A 15985-nucleotide genomic window follows, 5' to 3' on the forward strand; every position below is an offset into this window, starting at 1 on the left:
GGTAGGCTGCTGTCTATGGGGTCACACAGAGTCGGACACGACTGAAGCAACTTAGCAGCAGCAGCAGGGTTTTTTGTTGTTGTTTTGTTTTTTGGCCTGAACAGCCAGAAGACTGAGTTGCCATTCAAAAGGGGAAGGCTGTAGGAGAAGATTTGGCAAGTGAATCTAAGTTCACTGTAAGACATGTCATGTTTGAAATACCTGTGAGGTCTATACATGGAGATTTCAAATAAAAGATTGTATATATAGGTCAGAGTCCCAAGGAAGAGTCTACAAGGAAGATATAATGCCTGGCACAGTATAAATAGCAATTAATGACTGATGAATGAATAAAGGATCTCTCCACTAATTTTCTATAATACTTATAGTGTGTCAATACATTTGTAGTTAATTGTATCTTTACCTACTTCATTGAACTTTTAATTGCTTACTTACTTTTCTATTCATATTTTTATCTCACTGATAGATGGAAAACCCCATGTAGGCAGGAACTAAGCTGACTTTATGCCCTAGTGGTACCCAGTACAATTGTTTTTATAAACTAAAACTTGATATCATTGATGATTTGAAATTTGTTAACAATTGACCCCCATATGAAAAGCTCAGTTGATAAAAGCTGCTTTCTTAACTCTTCAAGAAGTGTCCAGGAATAAGTTAAGAATGAAGACAGCTACTAAATACAAGAGTTTGAATGTTCTTCAAAAGGCTCTGGCACTCAAGTCATCATTATATCGAAGAATCTCATTGCTGAGTCCAAGTCCTGAGTCTTCATGGAGAGATCAGCTTTGGGCTGGCACTGATTATGGTTTGGCTGCAGAGTCCAAAATGAAAAGCCTGGTAAACGTCAAAATAAATCATTGTAGGCCCTCAGCCTTTGCAAGGGACATATGAATCCAAATAGCTGAGACTATTACAATGGCCTGTTAAAATGCATTCAAGTTTAACTGGGCAAAATGAGGAAATTCCTTCAAAACTCTACCTCTTCCAAAGTGTTTTCTCTGATGGGAGAATGAACAGAAACCCTTTCATGAATTACTTTTTCTTACACCCTTTATAGCATATTTTGTTGAAGGCCTCAGACACTAATTTAATTTATGGAGATCTGCTATTTTCTGGGGAATGTCTGTAACTTCTGATGTAATTCACTAATCACCAGCCCTGGAAGTTGACTTCCCTTTTAAGACCTATTTCCTCTCCTTCCCAACCCCCAAAGAATATTTATCTGTTTATATGGTGCAGGATAGGGATAAAATACAAGGAGAGCAAGAAGCAAGTGCTAGCCAGGCTTCTGGTCTCTCACTATATGACCAACCCCCATGCAGAATTCTAGGGTCTAAACTTGAAAGTGAAACATTTTTTAAAATCCATGAACATTTTGGGGTGTCTCTGTAATAGCAGAAACCATAAAATTTAAATTTGTGAATGCAAAGGATCTAGTGTACATAACATGCCAAACATGGCTTTGACTTTAATTTTGATTGAAGACAGGAAAATATAGTCTAATGTGGTGAGTCGGAAGGTAAACTCTCTTCTGTGAGTCAGAGCACTTACAGGATAAGCATTTCAGAGCCTGGGAGCTTCAGGTGCTGTCCAGACCTGCATTACAAGTCACCCTTTTGTGGCTATCAGGTCCAGGGCTCTGATGAACTATAGTTTATAGGTCAAATCCTGTCCACAATCTTTTTTTGTATACCTTATTAACTAAGAGTGGTTTCTAAAACTTTCAAATTTTATAAAACAAAAAAGGAAGAAAAAGACTGTGTAACAGAGACCATATATGGCCCACAAAGCTTAAAGTATTTACAGTCTGGCCTTTTATAGAAAAGTTTGCTGACCTTACTCTGGTGAATGATGTGGGCTCAACCAAAATGGAAACTTCTTCTTTCTTTTGTTTTTTTTGTTTGTTTGTTTGTTTTAAACTTATTTGATTTCTACAATGTACTTGCTCTCTGCTTATGTGTATGTGTGTGTTAGTCACTCAGTCGTGTCCAACTCTTTGCAATCCCATGGACTGTGGCTCACCAGGCTCCTCTGTCCATGGAATTCTCCAGGCAAGAATACTGGAGTGGGTAGTCATTCCCTCCTCTGGGGGATCTTCCCAACCTAGGGATTAAACCCACATCTCCTGTGCTGGCAGGCAGATTCTTTACCTTGTAAGCCACTAGGGAAGCCCTGCTCTTGGCCTACCTTGATGCAAAGGAACTTAGGTTTTTCCTGGGCACCTTTTGTTCACCCAAGGGTCTGAGAACTGTTGTGATTCAATGAAGAAGCTTTAGATTTGGAGTCAGAAGCCCCGTGTCTGAGTCTGAAGCCTGTCACTTAAAAGCCCATGTGATCTGGACATGATGATTTATTTGTCTGAGTTTCTGAAATGGTGGTAACTACTATCTATTCTGTCTGTTGGAAGCACCAGAGTGTTTATTTTTATGGAATCACTTTGTAAATTAGTGGGCATTATACTAAAACAAAGTCTTGCAGGTAGGGGGCTAACTTACAGTGTCAGAGATCCATTGTAGGTCACTGTCCCAGTGAAAGTTCATTATCCGCTGAGTGACTCATCTGTGATACAAGGACACAGCTTACATTAGGGTTTTACTGTATTTGCTCCATCTCTACCCCAAAAGGCTGGAACAGTGAGTGTGGCTAGAAGAGAGGGTCCATGAGGGAATTGTCAAGCTTCTATTTGATGAGCTTTGATTAGCTTGGTCTTCAACAAATCTCCACATTTGTGTCCCCTCATGTAGAATAGGCGTAATAGTCCTTCCTTCCTGGTCAAGTTCTTTGCAAACCTGGGATAAGGAAGGAAGCTAAATGAAGGAAATGAATTATTTGTGAAACTAATGATGCCTTATCTTTGGAACTCATATTTGTTTACATTTATGTCCTATGAATAAAATCAGGACCAGAGAGAAATATACTTTGGGAGCTACTTCAAAGAAAATAAAATAATTTCTATCCTTATCCTACAATAAATATTCTAATTTAATAAAACTTGTAACCAAAGGGATTTTGCCCAGTTTCAGCTTTATGCATTCAGAGGAAATGACTTCCAAACATTCTTAATCCTGAGTAAATGTTCTTATTTCATTTTAGAGAGGTTGAATTTTGAATATACTAATGTAAGATTCCCCTGGGAAAGAAAGTTTGTGTAATGGAGTGTGAATTGAAATGGTTTGCCATAGATAGATGGGTATAATGTGGAACTTACAAGCACAGGGAATCTTTGGCAGCTATTTTTCTTTGTGAACTGAATTTGAGCTGAATCTCAAAGCCACAGAAAATGGACAAATGAATTGAATGGCTTCTCTATGGATATAAGAATTAATTGAATGTAATTGAGGCTTAGTAATTAGCAAGACAAATCTTTGAGGCCAAGGCTTACTAGACTCAAATTACATCTGGTCTCATCTTGTCCAAATAATCTTACATCTATCTAGTTCTCCAAATAAGATATATTTAGAAATGATAAGAAACAAAGATGAAATATTCCAAATCTAAAATGTAAAATTTAAAACCATCACCACACTGGTAAAGAAAAGCAGAAAGTCAGGTATATGGGGCAATGCAGAGACTTTCACCAAAAATAATTACCAAAGTAACTATATAGAGATAGAAATATATATTTATATTATAATAAAATATATATTAAAACATATAGAAAATTATGTCCTTAGTAGATATAACTGTTTGAGGGCAGACCATGCTATAAAGATTCAAACAATTTTGTTACGAGTAGAAATATGTAGTTATATGGCTAGAAAAAGTAAAGACTCAAGAAATAAGTGGTAGCGAAAAGTTCTTTAACTTTTTAAGATACTCAAATATTAAGAAAGTCTGATTATGCTTCTTTTTGTTTTTATTTCTTTGCTTTCTAGAAGAGTAGATTTAAGGCTTATCTCCAAGTTCCAGGTTTCAATACAATGAAATCTTATGCCAACTGAGTAATATACTTGAGGATAAAAATGCATATTTTGGCAAGCCAAATGCAAATAGAGTATTTTTGTCATGCTTCAGCAAATTTCTTCTAGATAGTTGTTTTATTCTCTCATGTTTTCTTTTCATGGAGCTGATTTACTTAAGGACTAAAGTCTAGGAGTTTTGAAATTCATTTCCCATAATCTATTCTGGAATGCATTTTATTCTCTTAAGACCTTGTCCAACAAATTCAACATGTGTCAAATGAATTTGGATTGTTAATTACCTAAATATCAGAAATTGAGTAGACAGCAGAGGAACAACTACACCTTGCCTTTGACAGGCCCAGGCAGCAAGGGCGAACTACTGCTCTTTTCTCATGGAGTCTGGCGGCGGAGACAGAGAAGATGCAAACAAATGTGAAACTGTAATCATGCTAAGTGCTTCAAATGAGAGTTACACTCTACCTTAAGATTGTCTCCTTTGAGCATCCGTCCTCAACCAGGCCACCAAGGAAGGCTTCCTCTAAGGAAGTAACGATGGAGCAGAGATCTGAAGAGTAGTAGAGGTTAAGAAGAGGGAGAGTGCCATGTGCCACTCCTAACTTTTGTTTTGTTGCCGTGGGTTAAGAAGCCTTGGTTCATTGCCCCTGTTCCATCTTCAAATTCAGCAGCATTGTATCGTCAAACAACTGACTCTGACCCCTGACTCTCCTACCTCCCTCTTTTACTTACAAAGGATCCTTGTGGATTACATTGGTCCCACTTGGACAATCCAGGACCATGTCAGGGTCAGCTGATTAGCAACCTTAATTCCATCTGCAGTCTTACTTTCCCCCTTGCCATATAAATAACATATTCACAAGTTCTGGAGCATAGGATGTGGACATCTCTGGGGGACTGTTATCTGTCTACTGAACTATTCCATGGAGTTACTTTCAGAGTTCAGTGAGTGAATACAAGTAAAAAATCAATAATGTACCCAGAACTTAGAAAGACCTAAGTTTCAGCTATTATGATTGCTTCCATCGTCTGGTTGAAACTAAGAGAGGATCACAAATTTAATATACTTTAAAGAATTATTTTAGGAAAAAGAATTGAACTGCTAAAAGGAAACTTAATTTGTGCTTCATAGAATGTGGAGAAATGGAAATTCAAAGTTAGCTTATTTACAGGAGCACTGAATAGATTATTCTACTGAATAGATTAATCTACTGAATAGATTATTCAAAGAACACCTAAGCTTATTAGAGATTCTCTTCTGTGTTATCCATCAGTTGCCACTTTTCTGAAATTTAACTTTTAATTTCTTTTTGTTTTCCCTTTATCATTTATGAAGGAATACTGTATGTTTCGAGTTCTCCAAATTATGCCAAAGATAGAAATGATAAGGAACAAAGGAAAAAAATACAAAATCTTAAAAAAAAAAAGTCTAGAATTTAAAACCACCACAATAATAAAAAAACAAGTAGAAAATCATGTGAGACAGAAAAAGATAATACTTTTAGGTTCAATAAGGACAACTGAAGTTATTAGCTTACAGATAAAGAATGGATTATATCTTATCATTTTAAAGCTATTTCAGTGTTTTTTGATGTGAGCAGATTTTTTAATTATAGCAGATCTGTAACCATTAAGAGACTTAAGGGTCCTGGCAGTCCAGTGGTTAGGACTCTGTGCTTTTATTGCCTACTGCCAAGAACTTGGGTTCAGTCCCTGGTAGAGGAGCTAAGATCCTGCAATCCACAAGGCCAAAAAGAAGAAAAGAAATTTAAGAATTTGAAACTATGGAATCTAGATTCTTCTACAAATTGATACTCAGTTAAAGGTTTGATGAATGAATGTAAGCTATATCTTACAGGTCAGAAAATTTATAAAAGGAATCTGTGAGGGGGAAAATAAGACATGGGTTCATTTGGTAAATTACCAGCATCCATGCCATTTATTGGTCCTTTATGTTATCAAAGGTCTTCTTGGCTTCCCTGCACTTTAGGAGAACAGACTGAATGAATATCCCACAAAATAACTTCAAATTCTGTTTTATGAGTCAGAGAAAGTAAAGATGGAAATTGTGCCCACAAAATAATAGCTCTTTAGTGAGCTCTTCCAGCTATTTGTCAAGCACTTTGCTAACAACTTTGCAGTTATCGTTTCTTATTGCCACAACAACCCACTGGAGGATATTATTTTTATTCCCATATCACTTGAGGGAAAACTAAAGCACACAGAGTAGCTCTGCCCAATTGAAATATAATGTGAACCACATAAGTTTAAATTTTCTAGGAGCCATATCTTAAAAAGTAAAAAAGGTGAAATTAATAGTACATTTTATTGAACCCAGTATATCCAAACTCTGGTTATTCTGGCATATAATCAATATACAATTATTAATGAGATATTTTGCATTCTTGTTTTTTTCTTAAGTTTTCAAAATCTGGTATGCATTTGTACATATCACACATTTCAGTTGGGATGCTAAATATGTATCACAAGTACTTGCACAGTATTCAGATTACGTAAAATTTACAGTTGAAAGAGTAAATTCCCGTAGCTCAGTTGTTTCAAAATTCAAGTTTTCCAGTAACTGGATCGAGTACAGTTTGTAAAGTTAAGCCAAAATTAATGAAGATGAAGTAAAACTAAAAATTCAGTTCCTCAGTCACACTAACCACATCTCAATACCCACGTATGACTGGTGGCTGCTGCAGTGAACTGTGCAAATGTAGTGGTTACTGACCTTGCCCTTGATCACCCTCTGGTAGGAACGTGAACTGCGATTTGAACCTGGGGCTATTGCTTGTAGCCACAGTGCCACTTTGCCTCTGCCTTGAAAGGCCAGGGAGTGGTGGGCAGCACCAGCCTCTGCCCACCTTTACCAGCGCATTCTCTATTGCCTTGCCACGGACCTTTGTTTCTCTGATTTAAAGAAAACTAACAACAAAAATAGTTCATTTACTTTCTTTAACGCATGTAGGGAGTGGGCAGGGGAGGTGTATCTATTAATATGAACATTTGGGGTGAATTAAAAATCTGTCTTTTTTCACCTGTTCCTAGTAAATTTTTCTAAGGTATGTAAATATCCTTATCAGGTTGGCAAATGAGTCAAATATATATTTTAAAATTGATTAATTAGTTAATTAATTAAAAATGGACAAGCTACCCAGGCTAGGACTTCCCTGGTGGCTCAGACAGTAAAGCGTCTGTCTACAATGCGGGAGACCCTGGTTCGAGCCCTGAGTTGGGAAGATGCCCTGGAGAAGGAAATGGCAATCCACTCCAGTACTATTGGCTGGACAATCCCATGGACAGAGGAGCCTGGTAGGCTACAGTCTATGGGGTCGCAAAGAGTCGGACACGACTGAGCGACTTCACTTTCACCCAGGCTAGAGATGGAGTCAGGGACAAGCCCAGTGTGGCTCTTATCGAACATGCAGACTACCACTTTCCCTGAAACCTAGAGCCACCACCTACCCCCCTCCCACCCCCACTTTCCATATCACCAACCTCCCTCACTCCATCTTCCTACCGTCTCTGGCTCTCAAGCAGCCACGCCCACCCCACCAACTCCACCCACGTTTTCTTCACTCCTGTAGCCTGGTCACGCCCACTTTCCCCCCTGCACCCCCCTGCCTTCTGTCTCTATTGATTCAGGTATGTGCCGTGGCATTCCTTTGCTGTGTCCAGTGTGGCAAGCTGCTTGGCAATTTTCTTAAAAATTCATTGTTTCCCATGTAGATTATATAGAATAATAAGATGGTATGAATTGAGGATGATAGAATCCAGTTGCCTCATTTGTAGGGTAAAAACCAGAGCCAAAAAGGTAAATGCACATATCTGTGGCTTTCATAAGGCTTGGTGACAGAACAAGGACCTTTGCCCGGATCTCAAAATGATGAAACCTTCACTCTTTTAAATTCTACACTCTTCCTTTCTTAATCCAAAGATAATGGGCCAGAGCATGTGTACAGTTTTAGGTAAAACCACATAATTCCTAACTGCAAAATAGTAATAACATCAGTAGTATAGCAAATTGTATCCAGTCTCTGATTATTTTAGAAAAATAAATTTATATGGAGTTGAAAATAAATTTTGTCATTTAGTAAATAAGGACTCTTACTCCAGACTACTCTCTTGAATTTCAGTTCAGTCGCTCAGTTGTGTCTGACCCTTTGCAACCCCATGGACTGCAGCATGCCAGGCTTTCCTGTCCATCACCAGATCCTGGAGCTTTCTCAAACTCATGTCCATTGAGTCAGTGATGCCATCCAACCATCTCATCCTCTATTGTCCCCCTCTTTTCCTGCCTTCAGTCTTTCCCAGCATCAAGGTCTTTTCCAGTGAGTCAGTTCTTCACATCAGGGGGCTAAAAGTATTGGAGTTTCAGCTTCAGCATCAGTCCTTCCAATGAATATTCAGGGTTGATTTCCTTGAGGATTGACTGGTTTGATTTCCTTGCAGCCCAAGAGACTCTGAAGAGTCTTCTCCAACACAACAGTTTCAAAAGCATCAATTCTTTGGTGCTTTCTTTATAGTCCAACCCTCACATCCATACATGACTACTGGAAAAACCGTAGCTTTGACTAGATGGACCTTTGTCAGCAAAGTAATGTCTCTGCTTTTTAATATGCTGTCTAGGTTGGTCAGAGAAGGCAATGGCACCCCGCTCCAGTACTCTTGCCTGGAAAATCCCATGGACAGAGGAGCCAGGTAGGCTCCAGTCCATGGGGTCGCTAAGAGTCAGACATGACTGAGCGACTTCACTTTCACTTTCATGCATTGGAGAAGGAAATGGCAACCCACTCTAGTATTCTTGCCTGGAGAATCCCGGGGACAGAGGAACCTAATGGGCTACCATCTATGGGGTCGCACAGAGTCAGATACGACTGAAGCAACTTAGCAGCAGCAGCAGCTAGGTTGGTCATAGATTTCTTCCAAGGAGCAAGTGTCTTTTAATTTCATGGCTGCAGTCACCATCTGCAGTGATTTTGAAGCCCAAAAATAAAGTCTCTCACTGTTTCCATTGTTATCCCATCTATTTGTCATCAAGTGATGAGATCGGATGTCATGATCTTAATTTTTTGAATGTTGAGTTTTAAGCCAACTTTTTCACTATCCTCTTTCACTTTCATCAAGAGGCTCTTTAGTTCTTCTTCACTTTTCTGCTGTAAGGGTGGTGTCATCTGCATATCTGAGGTTATTGATATTTCTCCTGGCAATCGATTTCAGCTTGTGCTTCATCCAGCCCAGCATTTGTCATGATGTACTCTGCATATAAGTTAAATAAGCAGGGTGACAATATACAGCCTTGACATTTTCCTTTCCCAATTTGAACCAGTCTGTTGTTCCATGTCCAGTAATAACTGTTGCTTCTTGACCTGCATACTGATTTCTCAGGAGGCAGGTAAGATGGTCTGGTATTCCTGTCTCTTGAAGAATTTTGCACAGTTTGTTGTGATCCACACAGTCAAAGGCTTTGGTATAGTCAGTAAAGCAGAAGTAGATGTTTTTCTGGAACTCTCTTGCTTTTTATACGATCCAGCAGATCTTGGCAATTTGACCTCTTGAATTTACCTGAAGGATTAAATACTAAGAAAATGAGTTCTGGTTAATCTGCAGAATAAACCTATATCCTGGGTGTCTTGGTAGTCCCAGAGCAGGAAGAGCAAAGGAAAAAAAAAAAGATAAATCACTTTCTCATAATCTCTTCAGATTGAAGAGTTCACAGAGTTCTACTTTGAGAACTGAAGTGTATCTGTTACCTTCCAGAACTCTGAACCACAAAATACTGTGCTGTACCAGAAAGACAAGTATGTAATGACAAAACATGGGATTTGATGTCAGACTTGTGCCATTTAAAAAATGCGGGACACTTGGAATCTCAGTGTCCCAATTTGCAGCATGGCAGTGGGTCTTCACGGTGCTGTTGACCATCTAAGTGGAAATTGAGGAAAACCACTTAGGACAGTGCTCCCATTCCCAAGGAGAATGTACCTCTTTTTCATCAGTGAAGTGAGAAAAATATCCAGTGTGTACCTGTATCATAATTAAAGTAGTAACTTTTGTAAGTGAAGTGTAATAACTTCTGTAAGTGAAAATTAACACTATTTTGTGTTAATTCCAAAGGAGACATTTTGGAATGTTTGACTGCTCCTCACTTTTCCAGATAAGAAAACTGAAATGCTAAAAGAGACAGCGAGTAAACAAGGGGACTCAGTGAAAAAGCCAGTGAACCAAATGACATACCCCAACCAAAGCCCTTGGAAGAAATAAGTGGACCAAAAGCTAGAGATTGAGATTAAGGACAAAGAGATGTAGGCAGGGAAGAGGCTCACTGAACAGGGAGAGAAATGAAGTGTAAAATGCCTTTTCCTCTCTCAAATCCAAGTGGCGTGAGGTTGCTAAAGGGTCCTTTTGTAAGGCTTGCTTAAAACCAGTCTGCTTTTGTACCACTGTCAAACTATGGAACATTTCAATCAGTGTCATTCTTCTACTCTGTTTTTTTCTTTTTTTCCCTTGAAGATATTTGTTCTTTCATAATGGCTACCATACTTTGTCCCATTTTTACCCATGCTGTTGAAAAAGAATGGTGATGGGTTTTCAGTTAAAGATTGCATTAGTATATCCCTCTTATTTCTTTAGTTCTGAAACTTGAGTGGAGCATGGCAGACCTGTAACTGATGAAATTGGGTGGAATCACATCTTCAGGGTCTGATTAGAGGATTTTGTTTTGATTGACAGGCAAGTGAACCAATGAGCACTTTTAGAAATGTCATCTTAATGAATATCCCTGTCATGCAAGGGAGTGTGCTAAGTCCGACTCTTTGCAGCCCTATGGACTGTAGCCTGCCAGCCTCCTCTGTCTGTGGGATTCTCCAGGCAAGAATACTGGAGTGGGTTGCCATGCCCTTGTCCAAGGGAGCTTCCCAATCCAGGGACTGAACCAGTGTCTCTTATGTCTCCTGCATTGGCAAGTAGCTTCTTTACCACTAGTGCCACCTGAAAGCCCAGCCCTGTAGTAGTCATTTGCAAAAATGTGAGGAATAAAGAGACAATAAAGAGACGCTCTTCTTTAAATACATCCTTTTTTTTTTTCACAGCTAAAATGAAAAGAAATTATGAACTGTAGCTGAGTTCATCACAAAGCAGTAAGCACCATTGGAATCACTTAAGTTCTCCTTCAGATTCTTTTTAGACCTACCATAGAGACAGTGTATTTCACTGTAGATATGTTAAGGTCGTTGAGGATCATCAGTACTGTAGATTACTTCTTTAAAGATCAAGATTGAAAAGAGAAACAGGATTGTGAAGTTATAGTATTACTAAGTTGGAGAAGGCAATGGCACCCCACCCCAGTACTCTTGCCTGGAAACTCCCATGGACGGAGGAGCCCGGTAGGCTATATTCCATGGGGTCGCTAAGGGTCGGACACGACTGAGTGACTTCACTTTCACTTTTCACTTTCATGCATTGGAGAAGGAAATGGCAACCCACTCCAGTGTTCTTGCCTGGAGAATCCCAGGGACGGGGGAGCCTGGTGGGCTGCTGTCTATGGGGCTGCATAGAGTTGGACACGACTGAAGTGACTTAGCAGCAGCAGCAGCAGCAGTATTACTAAGTAGGGCTACTGTGGTGGCTCAGCAGTAAAGAATTCACTTGCCAGTGCAGGAGATGTAGATTTAATCTCTGGGTCGAGAAGATTCCCTGGAGAAGGAAATGGCAGCCCACTCCAATATTCTTGCCTGAGAAATCCCACGGACAGAGGAGGCTAGCCGGGCTACAGTCCATGGGACTGCAAAGAGTCAAACTCGACTTAGTTACTAAACAACAACAACAGTTACTACTAAGTAAATTCTAGAGGATTGTAGAAGCCTCAGTTAGGGAGGACAGCTACTTCTTCAAACAGCTGCACATTGTTAAAACTCCCTTGGAAAACGCAGAGAGCGCAGGCTCAAGCTGAGACCACAGAGAAGTAAACGAATTGTAGCTGAACAGCTTTGCCCTGGTGTTCTGCAGAAGACACTGTGCTTCTCTGAAGCTTTACTGCCTGGACTTGGCAAACCCTACTTTCATTTTACCGCTCCAACTTTCTGCCTCTTTTTAATTGTAGTTTGTATCAATAGATCTGTGTGCTTGCGTGTGTCTATGGCTCTGTTTTGCAGTCAAAGAAACTTCCCAACACTGTGTTGTCTTTAAACATTCAGCGTCATTATATCCATATATGCACAGTTGATTTACATGTCTGAATCCATGTAGCTGTATAGCCAGATATGGATAGTATGTCAGTTAGCTAGTAGCCAGCGTTTTAAATGGAGCCTGGTGTGTCTGGAAAATGAAATCTACTTCCTTATTTAGCCATTTAAGACTGGATCTGTTATTTCAGAACCTTGTGATGATAAAGCCAATGACAATAAAATTTTTGAGATAGAAATCTTAGCCGATATTCTCATCACCGACTCAATGGACATAAGTTTGAGCAAACTCCAGGGGATGGTGAAGGACAGGGAAGCCTGGTGGGCTACAGTCCATGGGGGTCACAAAAAATCAGACATGACTGAGCAACTGAACAACAAAATTCTCATTTCATCTCTTACATTATAGCAATAAATGTCGATTTATCACTATTTTACGAAGAATACCAAAAATGCAATAGCAAAGGGATGTGTCAGTCCCAAACAGATTAAAAGAAGTAGCATGCTGAAGACCTCATAAGGAAGTGGAAAATTGAGACTAGGGGCTGATTGGCTGTGTAGACCTGCACTTCATACCTTCCAAAGCACAGCCATTTCTGGCAGAGAAGGGCTTACTGAGCCCCAGTACTTGCCCTGACTTGGATTATTTTGTGCTTAGACTTTGTGCTTATGCTTTGTGGTTTAACGAATCCAGAGTTTAAACTATTCTTAGTTCCTAGAGGTTATTTTCTGATGCTCTTCTTTAAATACCACATGGGAATAATTTTAGTCAGTGAAACTAGACATACCATTTTCTGTTAGCTTTGTCCTTGCCATTTTTGTTTCTCACGTGATCAATTTCCCAGCCAATGCTCCCTTTTATGTGCTTGATCGTGGCCATAATTTAACATTGTTTTACTTTTCCAGTGGTTATCTGTCTCCACATTGAAAGGTGCAGACTTACGTCAACCCATTGAAATTCAGCTAGTGATTTCTATGTAGGTGTTTCTTCAAAATAATGACTAGAAAGCTCCAGTGGCAGAAGGGTAAAAGTCAGGGCAGAATAAAGTCTATCAGTTTTTTCTCTTTTATATTGTTTTGTTTCCTATAAATAAGTATATACCATGTGAGCAAGGTAAATCATGTATATCTGTATAAAATGAAACAGTGAAAATACTTGAGGGATCTTACTCAAACCTCTTGCTCACATTTCTGCATTTCTCTCATGCCCCTACACATAATCATCATTGTTAATAACATCTACATATATGTGGTTTTCCTTTTTTTGCAAAAGTAATAAGATGTTTAGTATGTGGTACACCAAGAGATCTTTTCAGTCACAAAGGTAAGCATGATTATGACCCAGAACATGAGGACACAGAGTCAGTTTTTGGTCTAATTTCTCATTGCAATTTGGCCAGGGGGCCTGTGGTAGTCACTGATGTAACATACTTTCTGTCATTTACCAGCAGTAAGTATGTGTGTGTGCTCAGTCGTGTCCAACTTGTTGTGACCCCATGGAATAGCCTGCCAGCTTCCTCAGTCCATGGGATTTTTTTCAGGCAAGAATACTAGAATGGGCTGCCATGCCCTACTCCAGGGGATCTTCCTGACCTAGGGATTGAACCCATGTCTCCTGCATCTCCTGCGTTGGCAGGTGGATTCTTTACCACTGAGCCACCCAGGAAGCCTCACTTTCACAGTCACTTAATTAAATGACAATTTTGGTTACTTGATTATAAAATAATGCTTTAGGTATATCCTGCTGCTGCTAAGTCGCTTCAGTCGTGTCCGACTCTGTGTGACCCCATAGACGGCAGCCCACCAGGCCCCGCCGTCCCTGGGATTCTCTAGACGAGAACACTGGAGTGGATTGCCATTTCCTCCTCCAATGCATGAAAGTGAACAGAGAAAGTGAAGTCGCTCAGTCGTGTCCGACTCTTAGCAACCCCATGGACTGCAGCGTACCAGGCTCCTCCATCCATGGGATTTTCCAGGCAAGAGTACTGGAGTGGGGTGCCATTGCCTTCTCCAGGTATATCCTACCCATTGCTAAACCACTGGGCAGACCCTGAAATTTTCACTTATTATGTAGTTCTTCATATTAGATAAAGACTAACAGATAAATGGAATTTTATCTGTTTATCCTGGCATATTCTGTGCCCAATGAGTGGCGTCATTTCATGAGCTTTTACTATTTTTAGCATCTACAATATTTTGGACCTAAGTGATTTGTGTGTAATTCCTGCCTCTTTCATTTTAAATGTGGTTAAATGTGAGCCCCTGTGCTTTTACCTGAGTATCTGCTTAGGGTAAAATATTTAACTTTATAAGCATGTGCTAGTTGGCATTGAAGAGTTCAATCTATGTTGTTCATAGCCTCAATACAATATAGTTGGCCATACACCTGAGAAAATAGTAAGGTCCATTTCCAAAGAAACTTGCTACATAGGCCATTATAATCTTTGTGACACTTAGCATTTTTCTACAACTTTAGAATGAAAGTCATTCTGCTTTGTCTCGGGAGCACTGTGTGATACCTACATATGATCAGTTTCACAATTCATCTATAAGAGGCAGTAGTCTTATTGACTTCCAAAAGGAGGAAAGAAACATTTAAGGCTTTTAGAAATTAGAAACACACATTTCCTTTTTGTTGCCCTGGGAATTACCTTCAGGAACTTACAGGTGCAGAAAAGTAGAAATCAGAAAGTCAGCCTTATGTAAGTCTTAACAGAATTTGTGATAATTTTATGTATTCAAAATAGCCCCTGGATGGACCTAGAGGTTATCATACTGAGTGAAGTATTTCTTATATGTTGAAGTGTAAGAAGGTTCCCTTTTCTCCACACCCTCTCCATGTTTACCTTACACAGATAAATATGTGTAACATCATTTTACTGCAAGGAGGCCATGATTTTTAGAGTGGTTTATGTTATATCCTAAAGGAGATCAGTCCTGGGTGTTCATTGGAAGGACTGATGTTGAAGCTGAAACTCCAATACTTTGGCCACCTGATGCAAAGAGCTGACTCATTGAAAAAGACCCTGATGCTGGGAAAGATTGAGGGCAGGAGGAGAAGGGGAATGACAGAGGATGAGATGGTTAGATGGCATCACCAATTCAATGGACATGGGTTTGGGTGGACTCCAGGAGTTAGTGATGGACAGGGAGGCCTGGCATGCTGCAATTCATGGGGTCACAAAGAGTCAGACACGACTGAGCAACTGAACTGAACTGAACTGAACTGATATTATATCCTAATGCAAAGAAGCCTTACTTCTTATCAAATAGAGTTCTCTCTCTCTCTCTCTTTTTTTTTTTTTGCCACAGGGCTTGTGGGATGTAGTTCACCAACCAGAGATTGAACCTAGACCCTTGATAGTGAAAGCACAGAGTTCTAACCACTGGACCACCAAGGATATCCCCAGGGTTCTCTTTCTAAAATGAGCGTGAGGTACAGAGATGGGGCCATGACTGGGGAAACACCCATATATACTCTCCTAGCAGCCCACCGAATTTTTTGATATTAAGAATAGAGAGCCCCTTCAGAAATGTCTTTTGAAAGAACTTGGAGGGAAAGAGAGGGCTGTGAGTGGATGGTTTATAAACTGAGCACTTTGTTTGCCAAATATCTGAAGGCGTCCGTGAGTCTGTTGTGCCCACTTGCATTTTTTCAGGATAATGTTAATCAATTTGCAATTCTGCTACAGATAGTAAGTAATTACATTCCCTGGAAACCACAGTGGCATGATTAATAATACATTATAATTTCCAAAAGTAGCATTTCACTCAGCATTTAAAAGTGCTCAGCTCTTTGAAAAGTAAGCTTTTTTGTATATAAGAAATATGGGTAGAGTGAAATTTACTTTTTCGAAAATAATTCTGTGAAAATGACAATAT

At 39.5% G+C, this 15985-nt stretch overlaps 1 protein-coding gene and 1 long non-coding RNA gene across 16 annotated transcripts in view; one reads left to right on the top strand and one right to left on the bottom strand.

Annotated features, from left to right (window-relative positions):
• The window catches only part of DOCK10 (dedicator of cytokinesis 10), a 304405-nt gene that overhangs the window by 70974 nt on the left and 217446 nt on the right, over positions 1-15985 (top strand). The window lies entirely within an intron of this gene.
• LOC147377759 (uncharacterized) lies at positions 405-2789 on the bottom strand. The gene is made up of 2 exons (XR_015150941.1): positions 2496-2789; positions 405-811 (listed from the first exon to the last, which is right to left on the bottom strand). It is a non-coding gene; the product is annotated as an uncharacterized LOC147377759 (long non-coding RNA).

Source organism: Bos grunniens, chromosome 2 (assembly GCF_055505025.1).
Source record: "Bos grunniens cultivar Pamir isolate PY7600 chromosome 2, Bosgru_T2T1.0, whole genome shotgun sequence".
Classification (NCBI taxonomy): domain Eukaryota; kingdom Metazoa; phylum Chordata; class Mammalia; order Artiodactyla; family Bovidae; genus Bos; species Bos grunniens.